The 26,954-nt window shown below is 29.3% G+C and overlaps 1 protein-coding gene across 1 annotated transcript in view; it reads left to right on the plus strand.

Moving 5' to 3' along the window:
• The first annotated feature begins 9,441 nt into the window (after positions 1-9,441).
• LOC128986059 (protein O-mannosyl-transferase TMTC2) overlaps positions 9,442-26,954 on the plus strand; it is a 273,500-nt gene continuing 255,987 nt past the window's right edge. The window contains exon 1 of the mRNA XM_054406155.1: positions 9,442-9,530. The gene's annotated coding sequence lies outside the window, so the exon portion shown is untranslated. The remainder of the gene's footprint in view (positions 9,531-26,954) is intronic.

The raw sequence follows: 26,954 nt of genomic DNA on the forward strand, positions 1-26,954 counted from the left end.
GGGTATGTACACATAATAACTAATCTTACCTAAATCCTCGTCAGGTTTGACAAATTTAACTATTTTATATAATTGGTTGACTCCAGGATACTCAGTGTTCAATAGTAGCTACATAAATTATTCCTCCAAACAATAATACTAAACATTTAAATAATAAACTAATCTAAATAATTGATTGACAATACATTCTTCAAAATAAAGTTAAATGTAAGTTTGTAACGTAATGTATAGTAACATTTGAGGTGTGGAGAGTTAATTAACACATGTGCTAAGCATCCGACCATGTTTGTAATGTAGGAGCACGTTGCAGCTTAGTAATATTACCAATCACAAGAATTATGCTGCGGCTACATATATATTGTTTGTTTGTATAACAATATGATTTTTTTATCCTTTACCCAAGAATGATTTACATCAATGATTTAAAAAGTGAAAAAAATACAATGATGTGTGAGTTGCATATTATTAGTAAAATTCAAAAACAAAATACATAAAGAGATTAACTTATCTTTTAAATTTTCCAATTCGTCAATAATTTAAGTTATACGAAATATGCAAATATTCGTTATGTTGATGTTCAACAGTTTCAGACGCTTTAAGGGAATCCATGAAAATACATTGATCTATTTGTATTTGTAATATAAAAAAAATACTTCTTACTATTCTGCTCACTAGTATTCTTAAAAGCAAACATAGTTAATCGTTAGTAATGTATATGTAAATGTATATGTAATGTAATGTATATGTATATGTAATTGTTAGTAATGGTCATATAACCAGAAAACAACAGCCAAGGACAAGAGTCCAAGCCTTTTGGTTCAGCATAAACCAACAATGGTTATAGACTAAAATAAAAGATCAACCAGTGTTATTTTGGTTGTGGTTCATTTGTTGCATTTATTATAACTTAATGAACTGAGAAAATTTGGCATATACTTATCAAAGACCTAATTTGTTTGATGATTCCACTAACTAACGAACACATTCAAATCTGTATGGCAATAATAACCGTAACAATTTTTCCATTATTCATTTAAACTGGATTTATTTAAAATATTTAAGATAAAGAAACATAATAAACTTATTTCAGCTATGCATATAAAATATGCGGCTTTAAAATGAATTATTTATTAAAATGTTTTAATTGAACACGCTAGATATCGTTGATTGGTCTATACCTACAAGACCAATGATAGAATAAACTGAATATGCAATATGGTTTTAATTATGTTACAAGTAACAATATTAGTCAAATGGCTAGAGGAAGTCTATGCTTGTTTTAAGGAGCATGTCTTGCAAATGAGACTCTTAGCATAAATAAGCACAGGCACGAGTAGGTAATAGGCTGGCTACCCACATGGACTAATATTACATGAGAAACTCCATGTTTAACTTTAACTAGGCCTTATTGTTTTAGTCGTAGAGTCTTTTTGGTGAAACCAAACAATTATGTTCTCACTGGTAAAATATAGTAATAGTGTTTGTATTTGCAAAAAGAATTCTTATTATATTTAATGTAATAATTTAAACGAAGAATAATGAAACTGAAGTATGTAGCTGTAAAGAACTTAATAACCTGTTTTCAAACAAGTTACGAGTATTAGATTTATCAATAGACATAAACCTTGCAAACAATTGTCTTGTCAGTGAGTGGATGGTCCCTTCGATCAAAGATTGTTAAATCTAATAGAAAATTAGCATTAATGTAATAAAACGTTTGTTAATTATGATTCAATTATGATTAAATTACAAACTTGATTTATAATTGCGTATCAAATGGACTAAGGAAAACTAAGGAAAACATCTAAAAAAAAAACTCTAATCTAAATAGTTTATTTTTATTTTGTTAACACTATTTTGAGAAGACCATGCTTAACATTGTATTATATCTTAACAACAACAATGAACAATAATGAAGAATATATGTATTTGTACCTAGCACCAAAAAATATAATTCAATTTTCGCCTACAAAGAACTATTGTATCGTACCTTATAAACTGTACGCCCTTTTTCATCACATAAAATTCTATATAAAGTCTTATGACCGATGAAACGAGAAAGCATAGTGCGCAACATTGTTTATTTTCAGAAGGAAATTCCACCCAGCTTTCACTTTACATGTCAACCTGTCACCTTCCCCTAAAACTGACTTCGTTGTGGTTTCTGCTATTCAGAGTGTCAACTGTTTTGACATTCATTATTGCTGACTTGTCTTCATCATATTTCATCTTTGGAAAATATACTAGAGACTACTTTTTATACATCAAAATCCTTGAATCACTTGTAAAAGATCGATTGAAATAACGGTGCTTATTTGATTAACTTGGTCACCTTTTGAACATGTTTATCTTGTAACTATATTGGCTCAAGATTGTATAGATTATGACAACTTTTTAAAAACTTTCCTATCTGGAAGGGGTAGAACCTGCACTAAAAGTTAGGAACTCAATTTACTATTGTTATAATTTTTTATTTTATTTTTTTATGTAAAGGTCGAATGATATAAATAATTTAGATTTTTTCATTCAAGATTAAATATTTAGATTGTCATTTGAATGTGTTTTTTATAGATAGAAATAAGTACTACAATTTTAGTATTATTATGCTAAAAGGCCAGGGAGTATGAAAGTTTCCGTGCGAATCTTGCCAAGCACTAGACTTATGTAAGTAAGATAAAAATATGAGTGATCTGATATGATGAGTAATATGATAATTTGAACACATGCAATACTACAAATTACACCTGGCTTTGGATGTATCATGCATTCCGAAGACTAATTCGTAAACTATCAGAACTACGTAATCACCGTCAATTCCGGGTCTAAGAACAGTATGAAAAGCGGCTGGTAACTTTGTGTGGCAACACTTTTTTAAAGTAATTAAATAGATTGCAAATTCGATGGTTTATGAGTGGGATTTTGTTCTGCCTTTGCTTATCTTACAGTAGCACAAGACCCATGATGTTACTAGGTTCTCTGTGCTGACAGATAAACAGTCTGACAGTGACAGCTTCTCTTCATCTTCATCACATTGAACTGACATGGATCCTAATGAGCTTCTGAGCAATTCTTTAGGCAACCAAAAATGGGAAACATTTTTTATTATTTAACTATTTATTGGAATAATGTTTTTAAAATAGTAACACGCTGTCTTCTTAACTGCATAACTATTTTCAATAACTGTTACTATTTTTACCTACGACCGTTTTGTTAACTAGCAGTTTCAATTTTTTTTTATATAGAAAGGATTCACTTTACAGTATTGTTTACCTACTATACATTATTGTTTAGTTACTTTACAGTAAAATTTTGGACCAATGAGGTTCGAGAATTGAGAGAAAAGAAGAAATTTTTGATACTTTGATACTATTTTTGAACGTTAACGTATTGGCTAATGAGGCCAATTAAACTGATTGATCAAAACATTAGTCAGTGGTTAGGACAATGATTCGCTGCATCTCAATTAGTGGCAATGGGAGGTTATAAACGACAATATAGCCTCTCTTAGAATTTACGAGTAGTGACTTTTGTAATTAAAAAACGGTCGTAGGTAAAGTAGTGTTTTAGATTTGTATTTATCACCGGCAAACCAAAATTTATATATTTTTTCTTCATCATTGTTTACTTAGCAACTTGTTTACAAGCATTTTTTACAAGATTTATTGGTATGCTACTTCTGTTTGTTAAATAGCCAGAAAATTATGGTAAATCATATCATTATTGGTTTGTAATTTAGTATATAGATATTGAAGTGGCAATGTTAATCTCTCAATATAGGTTGATAAAAAATTTATTATAAAGCTTCAACTAAAACGAAATACTCCAAGGAAAACATCAAACAAAATACATTGTAAGTAAATTATTTAAAAATTAAGAAACAATTACAAATTATAAAACCAAAAGTTTTTCTAGATTTTTTTAAAACAAGCATAGATAACCGATTGAAATTATTCATTGCTATAATTATAAGCATGTACATATATGATTTAACTAAGGGAGGATAGATTTCTGGCGAGTGAGCAAATTGAAGAAAAATATAAAACTATATTAAATTTAAAAAAAGTATGTTAAGTAGGTAATGCATCTGGGAAATTAGTAGAATTTAAAAACTAAAAACTTCTGATTAAAAATGATTTTTTTTTCATCAAGAGTAAAACAGCAGGTTGTTTACCGAGTCACCTAGTATCTGGTTGCTGCTCACGTAGACAAACAAGTTATTCGCGTGCTTCGCTGCTCATTTACCCAACAACGGTATCATTTCACAAGGCACGCCTCCGCGCTTATAAACTGGGAAACATACCACCGAGTAAATTGTCGCTGTGTTTTTACGAAGCATACACAATTGTGACTGTAAGAATGCTGTTTATATTAATTTTTTGCATGATAAGGCTCGATCTTTATTTCCTTTGTATTTGTAATTTTGTTCTCGCAAAGATAATTTGAAGTTAGTTTATACAACCGGAGTTGGTTAAGATTTGTTCTATTTGTATAGCATATAACATATGTCTTACAAAATTTCAATAGTAAACCAAATTTATTCACTTCAGTTTAACATTAATTTTCCATTCAGAATTTTACATTGTAAGTGATCGTGTGATATTGTTAATTAAAGCTAATACTACATATTTTAGTTAATGCATTGGTTTTAAATATTTAAGTAAATTTTAGTCAATCAATATAGGAGTGGTGAACATTCCCCGGACGGCTTCATATGTTTTTTAACCGTTAGATGAAGCTATATAAGTTGGTACACTGTTATTAGGCATAAAACACTCTGCCACTTCAGGGGGAAGGCCCACAAGAAGTCGGAAGAAAATCATTAGAAACAAAAATTTAGGCCATCCCGGGACTTTTCATCACCTTTTTGTATTTTGTCTGCTTTAAAGATAACATAAAAAATATTATCCGTGTTAGATTTTTTTGGAGCTTTAAAGGTCAAAGCCTTGAAATATCAAATAAGTAAGATATTTCCATATAAGCATATATGGCTTTTCCATATAAGGGAATTAGGATATATTTATTATTTTTAAGCTAACCTACAAAAACATAAACTGTAATCTGCCTGATTATCCTTGTCTAAAAAAAGTTATACTAGAATTCAGTGTGTAAAGTATCAAGCCGCTTTTAAATTACTTTATGTTTGAAGATTATATGAAATATATGGATAAATTTATTTAAATTTATCTGTTTTTAAGTATACAAGTCTAACATGTAATAAAAAAGAGCAGTAATATCAATATTGAGATGTTAAAACAGTTTAATAACGCAATGATAAACCGCTTTTATGTTTCGTTTATATGTTGGAATGGAAAAATTACACCTCACTTGGTATGGATTTTAATTTTATTCTATCTAGTATAATAGTACCTAACGCACTAAAATGCCACGAAAATTATACAACCAAACAATTTTGGACACTCAATTTAGCTACAATAAATGCAATTTGTTAGGATATAGAACCATACTGAACAATATACAGGGTGCGGCAAAATATATATATTTTTTTCTGCAGTGCACTGTTCAGCAACAGGTTGTCTGAGGGCGTTGGGGGTCAGACTCGTTGGAAAGCCTACACAATACCATTATATGTAGTCATAGAGCGGTGATCACCTAAGCTACCTGCGTTTGTTATTGAGTCGTTTTTAAAAAGTAGTGAATTCTTTCATTGCACCTCAGCGGCAGTTCCGTGCATTCTTTCAATTAAGGCGACATGGAGCAGTTCCTTTGAGTAGCACAATCATGTGATGGGTTACTAACTTTAGAATAACGGCTTCTGGGTTCAAAAGGAAGCAGACATGCCATCCAAAGTCAAATCGGACGCCAGAAAGCTAACATTATTCTAAAAGAGTCCGTGCTCCTGTGGAAGACAGTCCTCGTAGGCCAACCCGAAAATAAGCGGCTGCCTTGAATATGTCTGACCACTCAGTTACACGAATTTTCGGTTGAAATTTCATCCCTGCAGATTAGTTAGAATAATAATCAGTTTAATTGTGTTAATCTTTCATACAGACAATCACGACGGAACATCTCCAAGACGACAAGGAGGTCGACTTAATTAAATGAATGCACAGAATTTCCGCTGAGTTGTAATAACTAAATCATTACTTTTTTAAACGACTCGATAGCAACTGCACGTAGCTCAGGGGACCTCTGCTTTATTACTACAAAACATCGCATTGTTTAGGCTTTCCAAAGAGCCTACTCCCACCACACGCAACGTCCTGTCGCTGAACAGCGCGCTGCAGAAAATAAATAGTTTTTTTGCCGCACCTTATGCAATGTTTTTCATTTGAAGTTATATGACCCCCAATGCAATGTAAAAAAAAGTCGTCTCTAAAATTGTTAATAATTTCCTATTAGAAAGTATATCCCTGTTAAAAGACAAATATTTGACTTTTATTTCCATGACCTTAAATAAAATGAAACATGTTTTCTTGGAATTTGTCACTTACCAAAAGAGAGCTAAAATGGTGTTTTCAATCTTTTATTTTACAAATGGCTTCTATTGTTTTAAATATACTAGCACGATAATTCTAAGGTTACGCTATTGAGATTATGATTTTACCACTCTCCTTTTTTATGAAAAGCATATCAAATGTAAAAATAGAAACAAAATATAGACCTATGAAGTAGCATTTCATATAGATTTGTCCTTATTTATCACAACCAACACTCTATAGTCCTGTCAAAGTTATGCGTAGCTATATGTAAAATGAAGACAGAACAACAGAGAAAAATACAACATTGTAGATATAGAGGGAATATAGTAAATTAAAAACACATATAAATTTAAATTACCATGTTTTCATCAGATAAACATATGTTTAACAACCTTTATCAGTGAACTACTAAATATTTTTTTATGTTTTTTAATATGGCAATTAAATATGACTTAATTAAAGAAAACTTTCCGATATTAAATTAAAAACAATTCAAAATGAAATATATGTAAATAATTAAGATGATTGGCAGTTTCACCAAACAAATACGAATTATAAACAGACGATGTAAGCAATATCACGAATGACTGCAGCTATCTCAAATTAAAATCTAGATTTGTCATATCTGGGGAAAATGGAACTTGCAGAATATATTGCGGGTGGTCTGGTTTCATTTTTGTTCTATCGCTAAAATATGTTAATGTTGTTCTTTAAAACCTCTATGATTTGTATACTTGCTGTTTCAACTATATCTTTGTAGGCTTAGCGTTACATAGTCATTTTATATGAATAAATGTAATGATTTGGATAATACAGCATTGAAAATATTAAAATATTGATTTTATGAATGCTTTTATGTTCTTCTTCTTGCTACAAGAGGAGTGCTTTTGATTTAATTTACATGAAATGTTAATTTTTGTTCAATACACATTTTATAAAGCAGGGGAATACAATACTCAAGCAATTCAAAAGAAATGAACAAATAATCAATACTTTTAATTTATGGCTGTAGTAATAACTTTTTGTAATTTTTATAAGCTTTTTTGAGCAAATTTCGATTAAAACTTTCTAATCTAAATTTGCACATAAATTTAAATATGTTTTGTTTTTTACACGTTATCATGCTTAAAAATGCAATAACATTATACCATTGCTTAAGTAACTTTGCATTAAGTTACTTCATCCAACAATAAATATAAATCAAGACAATATATTAGCTTGCCATGCAATGCATTTGGTTTAGTATTTAAGCTATTCGTATAAACACATTATAATGATATATAATTAAAGTTACAGAACTTTTAGCTGTACACGTTGTCAATCCATGTGTTCGATACTTGAAGTGAGTTGTCTAGATGTACTTGTCAACTTGTCAACTCGACTTGAAACAAACGCCTTGTCGTTTCCTCCCCTGCCAAGCCTTTGACATTTATTTTTGTTGACTCCGTTTTACCAGGTGTCTCTTCACATCATTAATATTTCACCTGAAACACCAAAATAAACAGTATTTCTTTCCTTTCTTGCCAACCAACCATGTTTTCTTTGCTGTGAAAGTATTGATATTTATAGCTACACCTTCCTCTACGGTGTTTTGTATAAATACTGTTCATACTTTTGTAATACTTTTTTACAAAAAAATAATATTTTTTGTAAGAGAATTTTTGTCCACGAAGTTGTATTATGTTTAATTTACAAGTTGCAATTACTACATTGTTCTTGTAGTGCTCATTTAGTACATGTTTATTTTTATTTTTTTTGTTTTTATACTATTTGAGTAGTGTCAAATGGTATATTCAATTAAGAAATATTAAACCGTCTGTGAGCAAATTCAGCATGTCCTTAACTGTATTCAACCGAAGAACAATATGTTTAACCACGAATGATTCTATAAATTCATTTACTATTATGTTGCCGACTGTGTATAGCTATAGACGTTTTAAATAGAAAAGGGATGCCGTGGGGTTCACGAACTGATATAACTAAAAAAATGAGTTACATTTTATCTTCTGACCACAAGTTTATTTGCTTTACTTGTTACTACTCATTAGCGTAAAGTTAATCTGGTCGTACAAATACACAATGAAAAAATAATGTAAAGTTAAACTAGATTTAAAACTATCTAGCCCTTTTTTGAAAACAATATTTGCATACTCGATACAACACGAGTGAAATAGAAGAAAACATACCCTGGACAAATTTACAATTGTAGGTTTTTTTACACTTCCGTCAGATAGTCCAATGATTAAAATTGCTCGGTAGCTCACATATTTTGTTTATCTTATTTAGGTTTGTGTCGTGTTTGTTTAAATTGTGTCCTTGACGAGTTGCAAGCTTTGAGAATGTTCGTTTCGTAACGAAACATTTAAGCTACTGAGGAATTATAGTCATGTGACTATTTGATGCAGATATATTAAATTTGTCTAAACATATAAACATATTACGATTAAAAGTTATTTAAAAGGGTGTTAGATTTAATTTTCGCCAAATAATTCTTTATCTAGAGATTATTTTTTACCACTTATTTTTTCAACCCCTAAAATAGCCAAATTCAAAATACTGCATAATAAACAATCGATGTTAATGTTTCCTTTGTATTTACAAATAACTTATTAAACAAATTTTACCCTAACAAATCAGTTAAGCATTAATTCTCACCAAAAACTGTAATCCCAAAAAACAATCAAGACCGGAGAGAGCGATAAAACAGCGTTTTCATGAAAAACACAAAGTGGCTCAGCATAGCGCTGCAATCGTGTTATTCAAGAGGCGGAAAGTCGGGGTTGGTTTGGCAAGGGATGGGGATGTTTAGCACCCTGCCCAACAAGCATCGGGTAATAGAACTGCGATAATGACGCTGTTGCTAATGCACAAAAACTAATTCCGTATAAATGTAGGGTGGCCGAACATAATTGAATGGGGAAGGGATTTTGTCGTTGGGAGGTTGGTACTCGTGGGCGGCAGGGTGGTAGTGGGTTGGTCCGGACAGTCTCGCTAGGGATATTCAGTCAGTCGGTGGTTCTACTGCTGAGTTGTTGTAACTTGTGTGATGGTGGTGGACACTTTGTGATACAACGGCGTAGGAGTTATCAGGTAACACTTTGGTGATAATGATTGGTGTTGGTAACGCTTAATGAATTGTGTTAATTCTAGTTGATATTAGTTCAAAATCTGATTGACTCTGTGACTCAACACAATTGGCAATGTTTGTTGCTTATATCAGAATGATATACTAATTATTGTAATCATAATAATGTTACGTTACATTTAAATTTTAAATTACGTGGTTTTAAATAACATTTTAGACTTCATTCAAATACCGTTATTGTATTTTGATGTTCGATTTTGCAAAATATTTTGCGTAACAATAGTTGATCGTATTGTGAAGTATGTAAGTCGTTATTTTGGTTTTCTCTAATCGTGAATTTAATGAGTGTGATTAATTAATAAAAAAGATTATTTCGCGTTTGTTTTCATATAACAATGGAACGGTATTTGTTAGTGTATAGTATAACATGATAGCACACTTGCAAGTTGGTTAGAATAGAATTTGTAACAACGCACAATTTCACTATCAGTTGTATAATTTGGTTAGTTTAAATCTCTATGTGGATTGTATAGGCTATAGATCTAACAAATTATAGGAAAAAACATTATTTCACTCAATCATGTTTCGCATTCTGAAAATTACTTGTTAAAAGATTACTGAAAATGCCATTAAAACCTCTTGTCACTATCATGCTATAATTTAATATGATTCAAGAATAGTGCATTTTGTTACTAGTGCGGTAAACACAGTTTTGACGTGTAGCCAAATTTTTTGCCATACTACTCTAAACTAACCTAACAATAAAAGATATAAAAAAACTTAACAAATCGGTTATATGTTCCCACTGAACAATCACTCACTAATCATAAACTATAAGTGAGGTTAGGTTTTTTTTATTGATTCATTAGTTTATTGAAAATTATATAAAGCTGGTGTCCGGTAAAAATACATTTCAGTACAGTACATCTTAATGAGACGCAATTTTATCAAGCAGGTGAGAAACATCTGTTTTTCGAACTAATTTCATGCGTTGTAAGTCTATCAAAACAGTATGGTGTGGCGAATTTAATTATAACATTTGTAAGTTAATTTGGGCTTGTAACGATTTTCCAGCAAATTTATAGGATGATTTAGTCAAACTAAAAACTCTGTATTTTGTCCTTTTAAATCACGTAGGCTTACAGTAATGTTAAATGTTGAAATATTTTTTAAAACTTGTTCTAAGATTATGATTGCAAAACACTGTATGAAAGTACCTATTTTACCCTCAAATATTTATGTGATTGCATATTATTTATAATAAGTTTGTTTATTTGCATCAAGTGGAATCTGCACTATTTTTATATAGATCAACATCACATCCCTATAAAAAACTTGAGTTTTTTAAGTTAATAATATACAAATTCCGTGGTCGTCTAACAACAGATTAAATTATATAATTATAAATTAAACTCTGTTGATAGCCTATATAATATCAATACATTTGTCATAAGGTGCTGTTTCATGTTCTTCAAAACAATGATATACATTTTGTACACCTGTTTCCATCACAGCGTGGCTTGACTATAAATCCTATATATCTGTGGCTGACAGCTCGTGACAAACATTGTTGGTGAATATTGGTTGGGATTTACCTGTAATCTACCTCAGCGCTGCTGCAATTTACAGAATCTCATTATCGTTCATAATCTCAATAATGAGCATTATCATCATCTCATTGATTATTACGGAGCCTGGTTTTAGTGTCCATTATATCCATTATGACAAAGGTATATTTAGGTCAAAAGTAATTTTTTATACTCATTAAAATGAACCAAGTATAACGCTTCCATTATATCCTTCTTTTTGGGTTGTTTTTGAGTTGACAACTCTGTTTATGAAAAAAAACCTTGGTTGCCAGTTTTTCTAGTATTATATAAATTAAAACACAAAACAAACGAAGAATGTCAAAATATAATGAGTGTCTGAATAGAATTAAAAGAAAAGCCTATTCGCAAGGAGTCACCAAATAATGTCGAACTATTGCAAATTTAGAAAGAAAATCTTAACATATGACGTATGTTAGTCTTTAATTAAATATTGTTGACCCACTTAAGGCTTACAATAGTCATAATTTACAGTCTGTGTTCGACAAACCTCATATGCCTCATAAAGAAATCACGAACACATTTTGATCCCGTTATTAGAAGCATATTTTTCATGGTTCAATTTATTTAAAGTATTCCCTCTAATTTTAATGCATGAAATTATTAGTAATTTGTAAAGATTTATTAATACAGCTTTCATAAACTGGAAACCCCCTTAATAGATAGTGATGTTAAAGACAAATTCGACTAGTAAAATCCAAATATTTTGAATGGAGAAGGCAAAAGACAGCCGAATTCTCTTGAGACAGTCTTCTAAAAGTTTAGTAATATATTAAACGTGGACCGAGTTTCAAAAGAAACTTTTGTTTTCCTCAAACTCTACTTGGCTTCTGATAAAATTTAAAAATAGTAGTACAGGTCAGTGAGGTCTCAGGTAAGAGGTCTCAGAATATGTACCTAACTGAAAAGATACGTATAAATAAAAATAATATTCATTAATATCGAAGGTAAAATAATTTATATGGATTTTACTTATATATAAAACCGGTTTAAAACAACGAAAAAAATTTATACAAAGCCATAATCCATTACATTGTCTTAAAAAATTTCTTTCATAACATAGATAATAATACGCTTGCTTCTTAAGTTTTTTCACTGATGATGTAGTTATTTTGATAGGGAAAATTAACGTGTTCGTGTTTTTTTTTTTTTTTTTTTTTTTAGGCAGTGCAATAAAATAAAAACTATTTAAAATAAGTCTAAAACTTTCAATGATCACGTCTCAAACAAAAATGCCTCAAATTCTTGTTTAAGAACATAGAAACTATAATTAAATAGAAATACATTGTAGTTACATTTTGAACGTTTCTTTTTTATATTCGGAACTATATTTATATAATTCCACTAGCTCGTTATACTAAGAAGAAACATCACAAAGCCTTACAACATGTTAAAAGCAAAAATAGTATTACCTTACATTTAATATACACTATTGGATCATAAATTTAACGGTACTTTACACAAGTTTTACATTTTGGAATGTGAATATCAAAAGTAGTAAACAAAAACAGTGATATGGAATCTATATTTATGCACATTACAGTACTATCTCTATTGAAACTGGTTTTTATTAACTTCCTCAATGATAAAGAACTATTTACATAAGCTTAATAACTCAAAAACCATAGAACTTATAAAAAAGTTGCATGTAACAAAAATGATGGGAATTCAATTTCCTTTACAGATGTACAATTTGTATAAGGGAGAAAAATTAAATTTTCTGAAGTTAAAACAAAAATGTGGGCAAATTCAATAAATAAGTTGGTATTACCTTTAAAAAATTAAATTTTCTCCGTTATTTGTATTATGACCCTATACAAATTGTACATTTCTGTAAAGGAAAATACATTTTCATCCTTTTAATCATTGTAACCTTTTTATAAATCTTATGGTTTTGAGTTATACGCTTTGAAAAATTAAAATGGCCGCCATTTTTTTTATTATGGAAAGAAGAAAACTTGATGCTTTGCGAAAAAAAAATCCGATCAGTCATCATACATGTACTAAGATTGAAGTTCGCACCTTAAGTCGTTTCAAAATTATGGGAAATTACGTAAAAATACGTGCACACTGACTGACGGAAAACGAAGCCAGATAGGACATATGTTTATGTAATATTTTTTGTTTGTTTTGAATTAAGGATTATGCCCATTGAGTTTAAGGAGAGAGTTTCGAAACACACTGTATAGTGTAAAAATAATACTACAAGCTCCTTGAAGAAATAATTTATTCTATAGCACATTAATTTAGAAAAGAAAAATAATGATTTTCGCAAGAACTAAAGCTACAAAATGAGATTTCTTTTTAACTTTGATATAGTCTTCCTCGTTACTAAAAAGTGCAAAAAAAAAAAAAAACTTAAACGACGTGACATAAGTGTGATCTTTTACTGTTTGTGATTTTTACTTATCTACATACACACATTTTCTAAGCAAAGACATTTACCATATTCAGTGAAATGCTGAATAAAGATTATTATGTTTTATTCATAAACAATATTAAATTTTAGAGTGAAAATGGTTTATAAAAAAAAATCTATAAATAATCTCTCGAAATTAATTTGAACAAACACATTAATTTTATCTTAATAATAACTCAGCTATGGTATAATATAAACACATTTTATCTGCATTGTAAATAATTGAGTTTGCAAACCAACTCAAATTAATTAATTCTATAGAGGTATAATACACCTAACATGAAAAATGTCATTACTTTGAGCAAATTCGCAATACGTAAATAATGGATTGATTATATGAGATTGGACTTTTTGTGTAAATTTAATCAAATTCGTAACGAATGAAAATGTTATTGGATTAATCACGACAGCGGAAGTTTCTGCAAACGAAGTGTCATTATTTGTTGGTTATTTTTCAATAGTTGATTCCAAATATTGGAGTAACGAAATTAATTTGGAATTGAAATAAATTTTCCTACTTGCTATCACACAGAACTCAAAATTCCGTCTTCAATTAAATCAGATAGATAATGAACTAGTCCTGTATAACTTTCAATAATTTAAAGTTTTCTAAATTGAACCTGTAATATTATTATGTTATTCCCACCATTTCCTCCACACATTATTTAAATAACACAATATGGAAAATAGTTGAAAGAAGACCCTTCAAATAATAAAAATATTGACGAAATCACATATAAAATGCGATTTATTTAAAATATATGGTATCCTAGTCATTGCTAGAATATTACGGTATCCTTTTGAAATGTGTATAGCCATTAGATATAACAACATTTAAATTCTTAAAGGCTGTAATGTGAAAATTTAGTCTGAAAAAGAACTGTTAAATTTAACCCTAAAAACAGATTCACAACAACCGGCAAATAATAATAAAGTAAATTAGAAATCAAAAGGCAATTAAATATATTCCAAATCCCCTTAAAATAACATATTTTACTGCAAGCGTTTGTTTCATAAATGGAGATATTCATTTGAATTTTATCTCAGTGCCACAAACTCAATTTTTGGGAAATAGGGAAAAACAGAGTAAAACTAGCAATTTTAAAAGGTGATTTAAATTTATAAAAACCTTCTTTTCGCGTGTAAAAGAAATTAGGTAAATAATACAATTGCAAAACTAAAATTTACACTATTAATTGTGAAAAATGATCCTAGGTCATAATCTGCTCAAAATGATCTAAGTTCAGATAACCACGTGCTTTTCAACCTTGAGGCAGTATTGTGTGACCGATTCGTCTACTGGCACTTAGATCATTTTGTACTTCCAATGCGTTGCACTTAAACCCTGCGAATTATGTAGGACGCAGGGAAAACTACAAATACATCAAAATGGCACATATATCACTTTTTAATGCATTGGCGAATGGACTTAGATCGTTTTGGAGTAAAAATGTAAATACTACAAAACTATGCCATTTTAGATAATTTTAGAATAAATATCTGAAAATAAATAGTACATAGCAGACCTAATAGTGTATTTTATTGATAGAAATGCCCTAAGAAACGTGCAACCAATTTATGTTTTCTAATCTTAGACATTATTTTTGTATATTATAACTATTTCAACCAATATAAATATCAGTTAAAAGTTTTCTTTTGTAAATTAGTAATATATTTCATAAACAAAACGATAGCAAAACCAGGTTTATTTTTAGCAAAGTTAAAATCTTACCGAAGAGGTAACAAGTAGAAGTTTGGGTTATAGATGGCAAAGGAACGCTAATTGGAATAAACCTATAATCTGGGTTTATTAACTTAGAATATTTGACCTTTCCTCGTTGTTATCGTGTTTGATTAGTTTTTACCATCACAAGGAAATGTTACGTCTCCATGAGTGATTTACAAAATCAAGCATAATATAAAGAAATAAACTAGGCCTATATATTGTGAATTAAGTTCAAGTTATATTTGCGACTCTACTTTACCAAAAGCGGATTGTCAACAAGTAAATAGAGAAACATGTTTCCAAAAGACCAGCCAAGGACTAAAAGCAAGTCCTAATTGGTCCAAACCTTCTCTTGGCAAGCTTTGTGAATGTGATGAATATTAAAAGGTCTCTCAATCTCGAATTTTTTTCTTTGTAAAGTTATGGAATTCAACATGTTTATAAAAGTGTTTCATAAATTAATGTTACTGTTAATTTGCCTTATTTATTAAATCTAAAAACATATTTACCTACGACCGTTTTTTAAAGTAGCCATTTCAGTCCAGTTCTTAGAATTGAAAAGTTTCACTTTACAGCTGTTTACTTTCATATCAGCATAGTTTCATTTCATATCAGCATAGTTTTTCTCATATCCACACAGGTAACGGACCAATGAGGTTCAAGTATTGAGAGAAAAGAATTAAAATTGTAAGGCTTCGAACGTCAACTAATCAGCTGATCAGTTGACCAATTTAATTGTTGATCCGACTTGTTCATGATGATACTCGCGTAATCTTAATTAAGTTGGTGGAAGTCCAAAAATAAATTAAATATTTGCCGAATTTTACCTGATACAATATTATTTATGGTAAGAATGCTGCTAGCAATTTAATATTTAACGAAGTTTAACAAACACGTACCGGTAATTACAGGAAATCAGCTGATTACACAACAAGTCGTTGCATCACTTTCAGTGGCAATGACAATACACGAAAACATAACCTCTCTAAAAAGTTATCAGTAGTGATTGTTAGTAATTAAATCCAGATTGATAGTAATTAAAAAACGGTCGTAGGTAAAGTAGTGTACGCAACTCGCGTTAATAGTCTTTACGACACTCGTAGAAGTTTTTAAGGCACTCGCCAAGGCTCCTGCCTTAAATTTTCTACTCGTGTCGTAAAGACTCACTTAACGCAATCGTTGCGTAAACTACTATTTTAACTTTCATAACCCATTTTATGAAAATGTAATCTGTTTGAAACCGAAGTAAAAAAAATCAAGAAACTAACGGTATCAACGGTTAAGGTCAATACAGATTTTTCGAAGAATTTTTAATTATGAAATGTACTAAAACAATATTAAACAAAAACAAAACAAAAAAAACTCTCTTTGGAAATGTATTTAAAAACAACATGTGTTAGCTTTTAAATATTAAAACATAAAAGGTTAACTATATTATGAACACGAGTGTAAAATTAACCTTTGTGAATTCATTCCAACCATATTTTACTCAGGTGTAATGAAATTGTATTTATAGATAAGTATACCGTTCAATATTTTTCTTCGAACTGCACAACTGGGTTCAATACTAATGTTTTTGGCTTGTAAAAATTATATTTTACAAGGTAAAAAACTGTTGGTTAATTTTACTTCAAATCTCTCATTATTAATACTTCAACGAAAAATATCTCCTTGCAAATATTGCAAGTAGTTTTAAATTTACTACTAATCTCCACACTTTTAAAATGAAATGGAGTTAAGAGATTGCGCTTCGGTTTTACCAAAAGTTGTGTTTTCAAAGGTGAATCAGATTTTTCTGACAAACTAATAGCAAAAACTTTACTTTCAAAAGCTTTATACTTTTAAAAGCCTTCTGTCACCTTTGGTGTGATTTGCAGCCAGCTTTTTTCGAAATATGGGTATTATGAGAAGTGGTTTTCTGACGCTGGTATTTTTCTCGTAATTGAATCCGTTTCATATGGTTTAAGTAATAGACCTATACAATTTTATAACTAATTTAATTTTAATAATACAATATAAAGACAAATTATTTATTATACTTATAAGTTTGAACGATGAGGATTTAATTTTAAAAATAATTCACTTTCTCCTATTTAAAAAGAATTCTATTTATTCGAAGAAATATGTTTTCCTTTAGATGTCTTTAAATACTGTTACTAGTTTAGGTTCGAATAACCTTAGTTTATACATGGACATTCATGGATAAAAAATTTAATACTATAATGACGAACCACACATTCATAGAAGTTGCCATATAATTTTGGATATAAGGTTATATTGGATGGTAAATCTCAAATAAATGTAGTGAACTTCAGATTTTTATTTAGAAACCAAGTAGGATATTAGATTCCAAACTCAAGAATGGTTTCTACAAGAAAAAAGTGAAATCTCGTTTTAAAAAGAGCAGTCAAAGAACCAACAGCGAGTTCTAATTGGTGCACACCAACTCCTTGCTGGCTTTGAAAATGTAATGAATATTAAAGGACTCTCTGTGCCCAAGTTCTCTTCTACATGTAAAGGGCCTGTGAGATTAAAGTTAACTGAACTTTCTAATAGTAAAGTATTTTAAGGCTGTTTAGTTTTAATAGCTATTTTACTTATTCACTACTAACTGGTTTATTTAGTAGGTTCGTAAAATAAATTATTAGTCCTTGTGGACAAAGTTATTATCAATCAGATAAAAACATACACCATGTTCAGGTACTTTATAAAAACAATTGCATGGCAGGACTTATTACCTGTAACAACACGATTGAAATTACTTTCAGCACTGTATTTTGGCAATCTTTAAAATATTGTGAGAATATTCTTGTTACATAGTTTTATACTCTAAGTATAATGAGCCAAAGTAGATACGGAAGGAGGTGAGGAGTTCTAGAGACTTAAAGTTGGTGAGGACTAATAGATTGAGTGTTTTGATTATAAACAATATATTCTACAATACTGTTGATTAAGAAGGTTTCTGTTATTGAAAAATCAATCAAAATGTATTTTAGTTATTGTGTCTACAGTATTTCTTAACCCCTTTGTTCCATAAAATGAACCTTGCAAACTTATACGTTGTCGTAAGTATCGGTGTAACATCAACAAAACAAATTTATAAAATCAAAGTTCTTCGACATATCCCAAAAAACCTTATATAGATATAAAACAGGCCAAAAGTTTTACGAAATATTATTTGAGGCCAGGAAAGGGTATAAACCAAAAATGCAACGACCCCCCCATTTGATGAGTAAAGACGACCTATCTATCAACGGGATTTTAGAATTCAATGTTTTTTTAGCTTCAGAGTGTACGGATGATTATACGGATGATTATATATAGCAAATTTAAACATTTATTTGTTAAATAAATATTTATAGAATATGGATCTAGGCAAAAAAATAAAATAGTACCTTTAATAAATCGAAAGATCTCTAACAGTTACATTTTCAGAGTTTTAGAAGAATTTCATTTATTCAATTTAATATTTCCATCATCAAAGTCCTAAAACTCATCTATAAAATTAAAAATTGTAATCTATAAACCTGAAAATTTGTTAAAATACAATAGTTTAGCGATAACCGTCTTACTATTTTAGATCCAGAGGGGTTTGGTCTTGGCATTGTAGGTTGATGTATTAGACCGATAATGTGCCTTTAGTCGAAGGTCAACTGTAATGATGTTCTAGCTCGTAATTTATAACATTACAAGCCATAAACTTGTACCTTCCATGTCTAACCTTTTTCCTATCATCAATCAAGTTTAATTACTGTTACGAATCCATCAATGGTTGTAAATATTATCAGGTAAAATAAATCAATGATAAACTTAAGTACTTTTGATGGAGGAGGGTGTATAAGGTGTTTATGACATAAAAACAAAATTTTATTGTAATTCAATTTTGATTTATAACATTAAATATAATTAGACTTTTGAAACCCTATGGAATTCCCTGCTTTCTAATTTAATACTTAGGAAGAACTGTAATAAAAGTAAGATACATTTGATTTCCTTTGTAAAGAGAAAACTAATGAACGCAATTAAATACATTAGTAGTTTGTTAGTATACTCGTATACTATGAATAAATGAAATATAGATGGTAATACAATTCATCAACATGAAATTCAAGTGAATACGAAATCGAGATAATATTTTCGCTTTATAATAGGATGAAGAATCTTATCGATATTCATTTTATTTTATTTAAGTGGTTTCGACAAACAAGTAGAAACTAATGCTTCTACACGATGTAGTGTGAACTGTAGATTTATTTTCTAGGAATGAACGGTGCAGATGGATCAAAACTTGTTGAATAGAAGCTGATTGCAGGGTCAGCCGCTATTTCATACCAAATTGTTGTATTTCTTGTAAAGGTTATGTGCAAAGTAACTTCATTAAGCTTCAGTGTAACATTTATGGAAAACGTTACTGAAAGGAAGAAATACAACATTTCAAATTACATATACAAGTTGCTGTACAGTTTTATTTGACAGCAAAGGAAGTAAGATTTAGCTTTATTTATTTCAATGTCATAAGGATAAGAATGAATCTGCTTTCTATTTTGGAACACATAAAAGTGTTGAGGTATTCAAATTTATATCGCTAATTATTATATATATTATATTAACAGGTAATAATCATAATAAAATTAAACTTATAAACAAATATAGTTTGAAAGAACCTCATTATCAGAAAATATTTCCAATTAATCTATATCGTTAATAATAGGTTGTATAATTCAGTGATTTTTTTACAATAACGACATTTTCACAAGTAATAAAGTAATTAGAAGTACCTAATATTATTAAATAAAATAACAGTTAATGCTACGGAAGAATAAAAGCGTGGTTAGCCTGCGAGGGCTTTATTTGTAAGAGAGTTTAAAGGAATGAACTAAGAAATACTCCAACTGACATGTTACGTAATATAAAATATTATATTTTAGATAAAGGGATACTCAACCTGACATGTTTCGTCATATAAAATATACTTTTTAAAATAATTTTTCAAAACTTACCTCAACTAAAAATGCTCAAGTAAAGTCACAGTTTGACTCGTACAGTTTTGGGAATGGGATTATTAAAAGTTGATTCACCGTACTGATCATCCATTAGAGCGAATGTAAGATGTATTATTCATTGCAATACATAAATATACTGTTTAAGCATGTTGATAATAAATTATGATATAGTTAAAATAGCAAATATATTAAGTTTGCTTATAAGCCTTTGGGTATTTATTTGTTACAACCTTTAAAAAAATAATAAAACGTAATATAAACACAAATGTTTGTTACATTCCGTATAGTTACCTTTTAAATTAATCTACGTAGCGTAAAGATGGGACTTATCATCTCTAATTAACTACACACACTAACATTAACTTTCCGGTTCTTGTTCAATGTATTCGCCATAACGTTGGAACTCAGTAGAAATTTTCTTGCAGGTAATATTTATTTGACATTTTCCGTGTCTATTACAGATTAAGTAGGTTATTTATCGTTAGACAGATGTTTAATGGAACTTTTTAGTTAACAAATAAAGAGTGAATAAAATATGTGGATGAGAAAATTTTTTTTCATTTAACTCCCTTAATATTCAGTTTATTTTTATTACAATTTGGATTTTTTCCTGTATGATAATTGTATTTATAAAACAGTTTCTAAAATCCATCCAACAGAAATTTCTAGGAATTCTGAGTATCTTGGCGCAAAGATAATGACCATAAAACATTCATGGCTTCCTTTCATTAGGCAGTGGAATAATTTCTGCGTTAACTAGCAGTTATGCTTTGTTAACGTTTCTCTTGGTTTTTAGGCATAACTTTTTTTTAGATAAAAGTAAAAGTATTTTGATTTACTACTCTAAAATAATTTTGTTAATAACATAACCATCTCAAAATTTTCATCATAAGTTGATATTTTATAATTAAATATTGGTTTTTTGTAAATTATAAAGTTTATACGTTTGATAAATTTATCAATAAAATTGTTTTAGCTTAAACTGCAAGATTCATATGTCGCTTGTGTCATGAACATTCTTACTTTTAATTTATTGAAGTAAAAACCTACGAGGTGTTTAAATAGTAGTTCAAGCAAATACACTAATTTTAATTTGACTGTGTAATTTAAGGTATTAAGATAAAATGGGCTACAAAAATAATAATAATGGTAAAATAAGGATGTATTAAAATATAAGAAAAGGATAATACGCTATTACAAAGAGTACGATTTAATATAATTTTTATTTTGGACTTTCTTGTGAATAAGAAACAAATAAGTATAGTACGCTAAGATCAGTCAATTAAACTAACTAATTTCTTATTAATGAAAATGGTTGAAGTGTTGAAAAAAAAAATTAAATATCTAATACCACAAATAATCTTATAATTTCTTTACATGTGCCTTTCATTTTGTTGACTGAAACTTACTTTATTGGAATTTTAATAGTCTATGAATGACTATGTTCCGGCTCATAAATTTAAACCTGGTGTAAATTCACCAACAAATGACAAACAAGGGAATGTTTGAGTTGAAGGTAGCATGCAAAGCTTTACGAATATGCTGTGATTGGCTCCAACAATATCTGGGTGTTGATTCAAAGCGAATAATTTGTATGCTGTTTAAAGATCAAATACTCTGTTCGCCTAATTTTAAGAGATGACAGATATAATACCATTTTATATCACCTTTAAAAGCCTAATTAAAAATTATTATTCTTCACCATTCTCTGCATGATAGCTTACTACATTCTTGCAATATATTATATTATGAGGAATATATTGTTTCGTGTTTTTAACGTTTATGTTAATGAGTATCAATATATATTTTTGTTGGACGGATATATATTTTTTGTTATAAACTTGGGATATAGAAGTAAGAAATACTTTAAAGAAATATACCGACACTACATCATTGTTTAAATTTTCTCAAATAATTTCAATAAAAAAAATACAGAGTTAAGATGTTATGTAAAAAATATGCTAAAAACTTTGGTCTTTTTAGCGGAATTTAATTTAAAAAGTGTATTCTGTATAAAATATTGAAAAGAGTATTCCTTATATACAAGATACAGATTGTATTTCTAAATACAATCTGAAAACACAAAGAGACTTTGTAGTCGTGTTTTACGAGATAGGTTGGAATTTAACGCCAACAAAGAGAATCATTTATCAATACTTCAAAAGTGATCGATTTCAAATTGCTGGTGACTTTGTGTTGAAGATACTCTAGACAAACAGAGACATAAAGCTTAAAAACCTTCGCTACATGGCCTGTGGTGTTAAATGAAAAATAGCTATGAACATTAAACACGTTTAAATAGAATTAGGCAATAAAATTTTGTTGCAAACGCAACTAGTTTCCGCTCCTATGTAGGACCATCATCAAACTGTACAAGGAGGGTTTCTTTCTTCATATGAAGAGCACCACATTTAATACAAAAATAAATAAACATTTAAACACGGATATTAAACATGTATTACATTTATTTTTAGTCTATACTGGATCTTCAAAGGGTCAGCGTCTTCAGTTATAATAACTGATCAGTTACCGCAAATCTTTAGTATCTTTGTTTGTGTCGTGTTTATTTTTATTTTTTATTTTGTCATGACGATCTTCATATAAATAAAAAAAAACTTCTTTATACAGACGGATTATGGCTTCACATAGGAGCTGAAACTAGTTGTGTTTGCAATAAGATTGGATTGCTAAAAAACAAAAATATTGAATTGAAAAAAAAAATTATAATTTGAAACATTTTTCGTGAACTTTGTGGTAGTTAGCACAAAAATATAAAAAAGGAAGTAATATAGGCATATTTTTGCAAAATTTATTGCTTTAAAGTTATTGTAAATAATTTTTCCTGCAGTTACCTAACAATGTACATGTTCTCTCACTGATTTGAGATAGCAAAGTGGCCAATTCGCTCATCAGTGAGACAATGTTAACATAGTCTCACTCTAATTACTTTGTCTCACTCCAGATTTGCAACGTGAAGGCATGAAATAGTGAGCGCGTAACATGCTGGAAACATCGTATGCGCGCGAAATACGTTGGCAGCACTGGCACAACTGGTCAGCTGTTGTATTGTTGTATTTGTCACTTCACGTTAAATGTTATATTAAAAGTTCACTTCTGTGTAAAAATAGGTTATGTTTCTTCACCAATTTATTTGTTTTATGGTAACTGTAGGAAAAGTATAATGTGCAACTCGAGTTCAAAGTGTAATTGCCTCACTCGAGAGAAATCCTTACTCACGAGCCGTAGGCGAGTCAATTGTTCACTTTTCTCACTAGTTGCACAAATAACTAATATTTTATTTTTTTAACTACTATAAATGTTAGTTTAAGTTGTACAAAAAAAATATAAATTGTTTCCCATATAGTGAATTTATGTGCCTGTTAAATAATATAGTAAACCGTTTTTATTTCTTTAATTGAATATCTGTTTCTACTTATATAGTCTTAAATGTGTAAAAAATATGCAATTAGACTCCAAACCAGTGCTGCGAATTATATAGTTTAGATTTTTACCAAAATGTATTTTATGTTGTTAACTATAAGTACATAATACTTGTCTAAAAATACGTATACGTCTTTACAAAGCTTTAAAACCCTCTAAAGAAATGCATTATGTAAAGTTATTTCATCTTGCAAACATATTATAAGCAAACATGTCTTATAAACATCTTACAATCTAACTGATTTTACCTAAATCCATCACAGCTTTACTTTGATTATAAACTCTAAATATCTGTGGCAGACAGCTTGTGACAAACAATATTGGTTGGGATTTACCTGTAATCAACCTCAGCGCTGCTGTAATTTACAGAATCTCATCATCGAACATAATCTCTGTAATGAGCATTATTATTATTATATCATTGATAATTTTCCAAACAAACCAATAATACATCCAATGACAATAAAATAATTTAGAAGCTTTTTAACTATTACAACAACAACACAATGTAATGTAACGACAATGTGTTTATTGTGTAAGCAATGTGTTTATTAACAATGTAATGTAATTTAATTTCTATGAAATACCTTCCTAAGAGGAAAATAATGTTTTTTTTTAAACTAATTACGGTGATCATATAAGCTTAAAAGGCAACAAAAGTGTAAAAGTTTGCTTACCTTTTTATTTTATTTGTGTAAAAGCTAATTTTTGGTTTGTTTAATAGTTAGGAAAATTAATATTGAAACATTTATTATATTCAGATACGACAAAAACATTACAAAAAATTTTAATTCAGTCTAAATATATATATGATAAAAAAATATAAAACTTTAAGTAATATTAACCAAAAATTCTAGGTATTCCATTGTAATATTTAGAACGGAGAGTAAGAAACACAACCTAATACCCTGGAGACGATCTTCTGAAAGTTTGGTAATATATTAAACGTGGACCACAGTAGTTGGAAAAGAGACTTTTGTTTTCTGCAAACTTAATTTTGATTTCTGGTAATTCTAAAATGCATTATGACAGGTCAGATCGAGCTCTCGGTTACATATCACGAAAAAAAGTTTAGTTAGGTTATGGATTACTAATTTGAAACCATTTAAAAAACATTCAAAAGAATTAAATATAATTTATTTAAATTTACTGTAATAGATTTTTAATGCTTTACCAGCATAATTTAGTCTAGAAGATCTACACTATTAAATAATACCATAGTAGTTATGTTCAAACCCATATTTAATTGTTTTTGTTACTGTGTAGGGAAATATCATTGACAGAACTCGAACCATTCCTTATTTCATTGAAAGCTGGCTATTAAAATCCACGCATCATTAATTATACCTAAATAGCCTTATTCTACGTGTTTAGACTTTTTTAAAGCATGATAATGGAACGCAGCAGCTTCACTGCAGACTAAAATACAAGAGTTCTCGGTAAAAATATTTATATAAATACTGCTCATGGAGGATTTTATTAAATATGTCTTAAGCCTCGATAAAAGAGATCACACTTTTATTTAGAAATGTTATTTGCTTTGGAATATCTACTAATAACATGATTCACAAGCCCAATTCCGTGAAACAATACTTTTGTACATGAAGGGTATGCATGCATATAATTATCTCATCCATATGTCTTATCTGTACTTATTTCCATTATTAATGACCCAATTATAGAATAAAATGTACCACTTAGTGTTATAAAAAATGTATATTGAACTAGCTGTTAGTCAAACCAAATTATATTGCAATAGAACAAACTAAAGATTTTAGAGTCAGACGCAGAATATAACTACAAAATTTACTCGTTTAATATATAAATAAAAACGTTAGCAATCCTCTTACCGTACAAATCGATACACCATTGGTTATTATGAGATAGGTTATTTACTAAATTGGGCCCTCTTTGTAACAAAAACAATACGAACAATTTTTATGTATCTATAAATTTTAATAATCCTTGACTTTGGGGTTGTGAATGAGAAATCATATTAAAACCAAAATGTAAAATGTTTTAGTATTGCTTACTGGAGAATGGATTTTTGAACATTTTCTTTTACATCTTATTTAGTTCCTCAAGGATATATGTTGGTCTAAAACCTTTCTAAAGGTTCATTACAAGCACTAAAGTGATCAATGTAACCTCTACAATGCAATTCTTCATCACTACGTTGCGTACGTGGATAAAACTTGTTCAATAGGAGCTGATTGTAAGAGGAGACATCCTTTGTATAAAAAAATGTTGTATCAAGTGTATCAAGTGGTGTAGGACAAAAATGTGAATGCCATCTGTTTAATAGAAATAACCGTTATTATTGGACTAGGTATAAATGATATGCCTAAATGTTTCATCGGATATCTAGCACTTAAATAACCCAGCCACTAATGTACAAAACTAAACATTGACTCTCGGTTACAGGTCAATGATAATGACATAGCCTTTGGCCTTCGATGGTAATTAGTCTACTGATAACATCACAATTAGCATATCTCTCCCCACTTCTATGATAAATTTTGTAGGTTTAGATTTTCTGTAGGGGTTTTTAGATTATTTATCATATTAAAACAGGTATCAAGTACGAACTAAAATAGATTTCATATTAATGGCCCCTTGATTGCTATATAAAGAATAATATGACGGTCCATTTTACCTTACATCTTAAAAGCGACCTATGGTAGAAATTGCCTAAGTTTTTCGCCGTTTATATGGGATTGTCAGCTTGACAATTCATAAATGACAGGTTTCATAAAAAATCTTATCCTATGTTGTATATATTTTGTTACAATGACGAAACGGTAAAGATGTTGGTGATTTCTACCTTCTTATGGTGGATTACACAACGACCTAAATTCTACATAAATTGTGAACTATGATTAGATATCATGTCTGTAAAAAATATAAAACATAATATTAAATCTACATATACTAATATCTTACTAAAATTCCACCGAACTATCAATAAAATCAAGTTTAACGTAATATTGATATCAACTGTAGTAAATGCCTAGCCTGTAGTTACCTAACCTAACCTAACTAGGGAGCATTAGGTACATTTAAAAGACGTTTAGTGATTTTTTCTACAGTATTATAACCCAGACAATCGTACAAACAAACGTAATACATTATCTATTAATATACAAGTAACATAATTCTCAAGAATCTTGGGGCAAAGTTAATGGCCATAAAACATTCATGGCTTCCTTTCATTAGGCAGTGGAATAATTTCT

Source organism: Macrosteles quadrilineatus, unplaced genomic scaffold, assembly GCF_028750875.1.
Source record: "Macrosteles quadrilineatus isolate MER2022 unplaced genomic scaffold, UCM_ALF_1.0 Scaffold_2__2_contigs__length_208266976, whole genome shotgun sequence".
Taxonomy (NCBI): Eukaryota; Metazoa; Arthropoda; class Insecta; order Hemiptera; family Cicadellidae; genus Macrosteles; species Macrosteles quadrilineatus.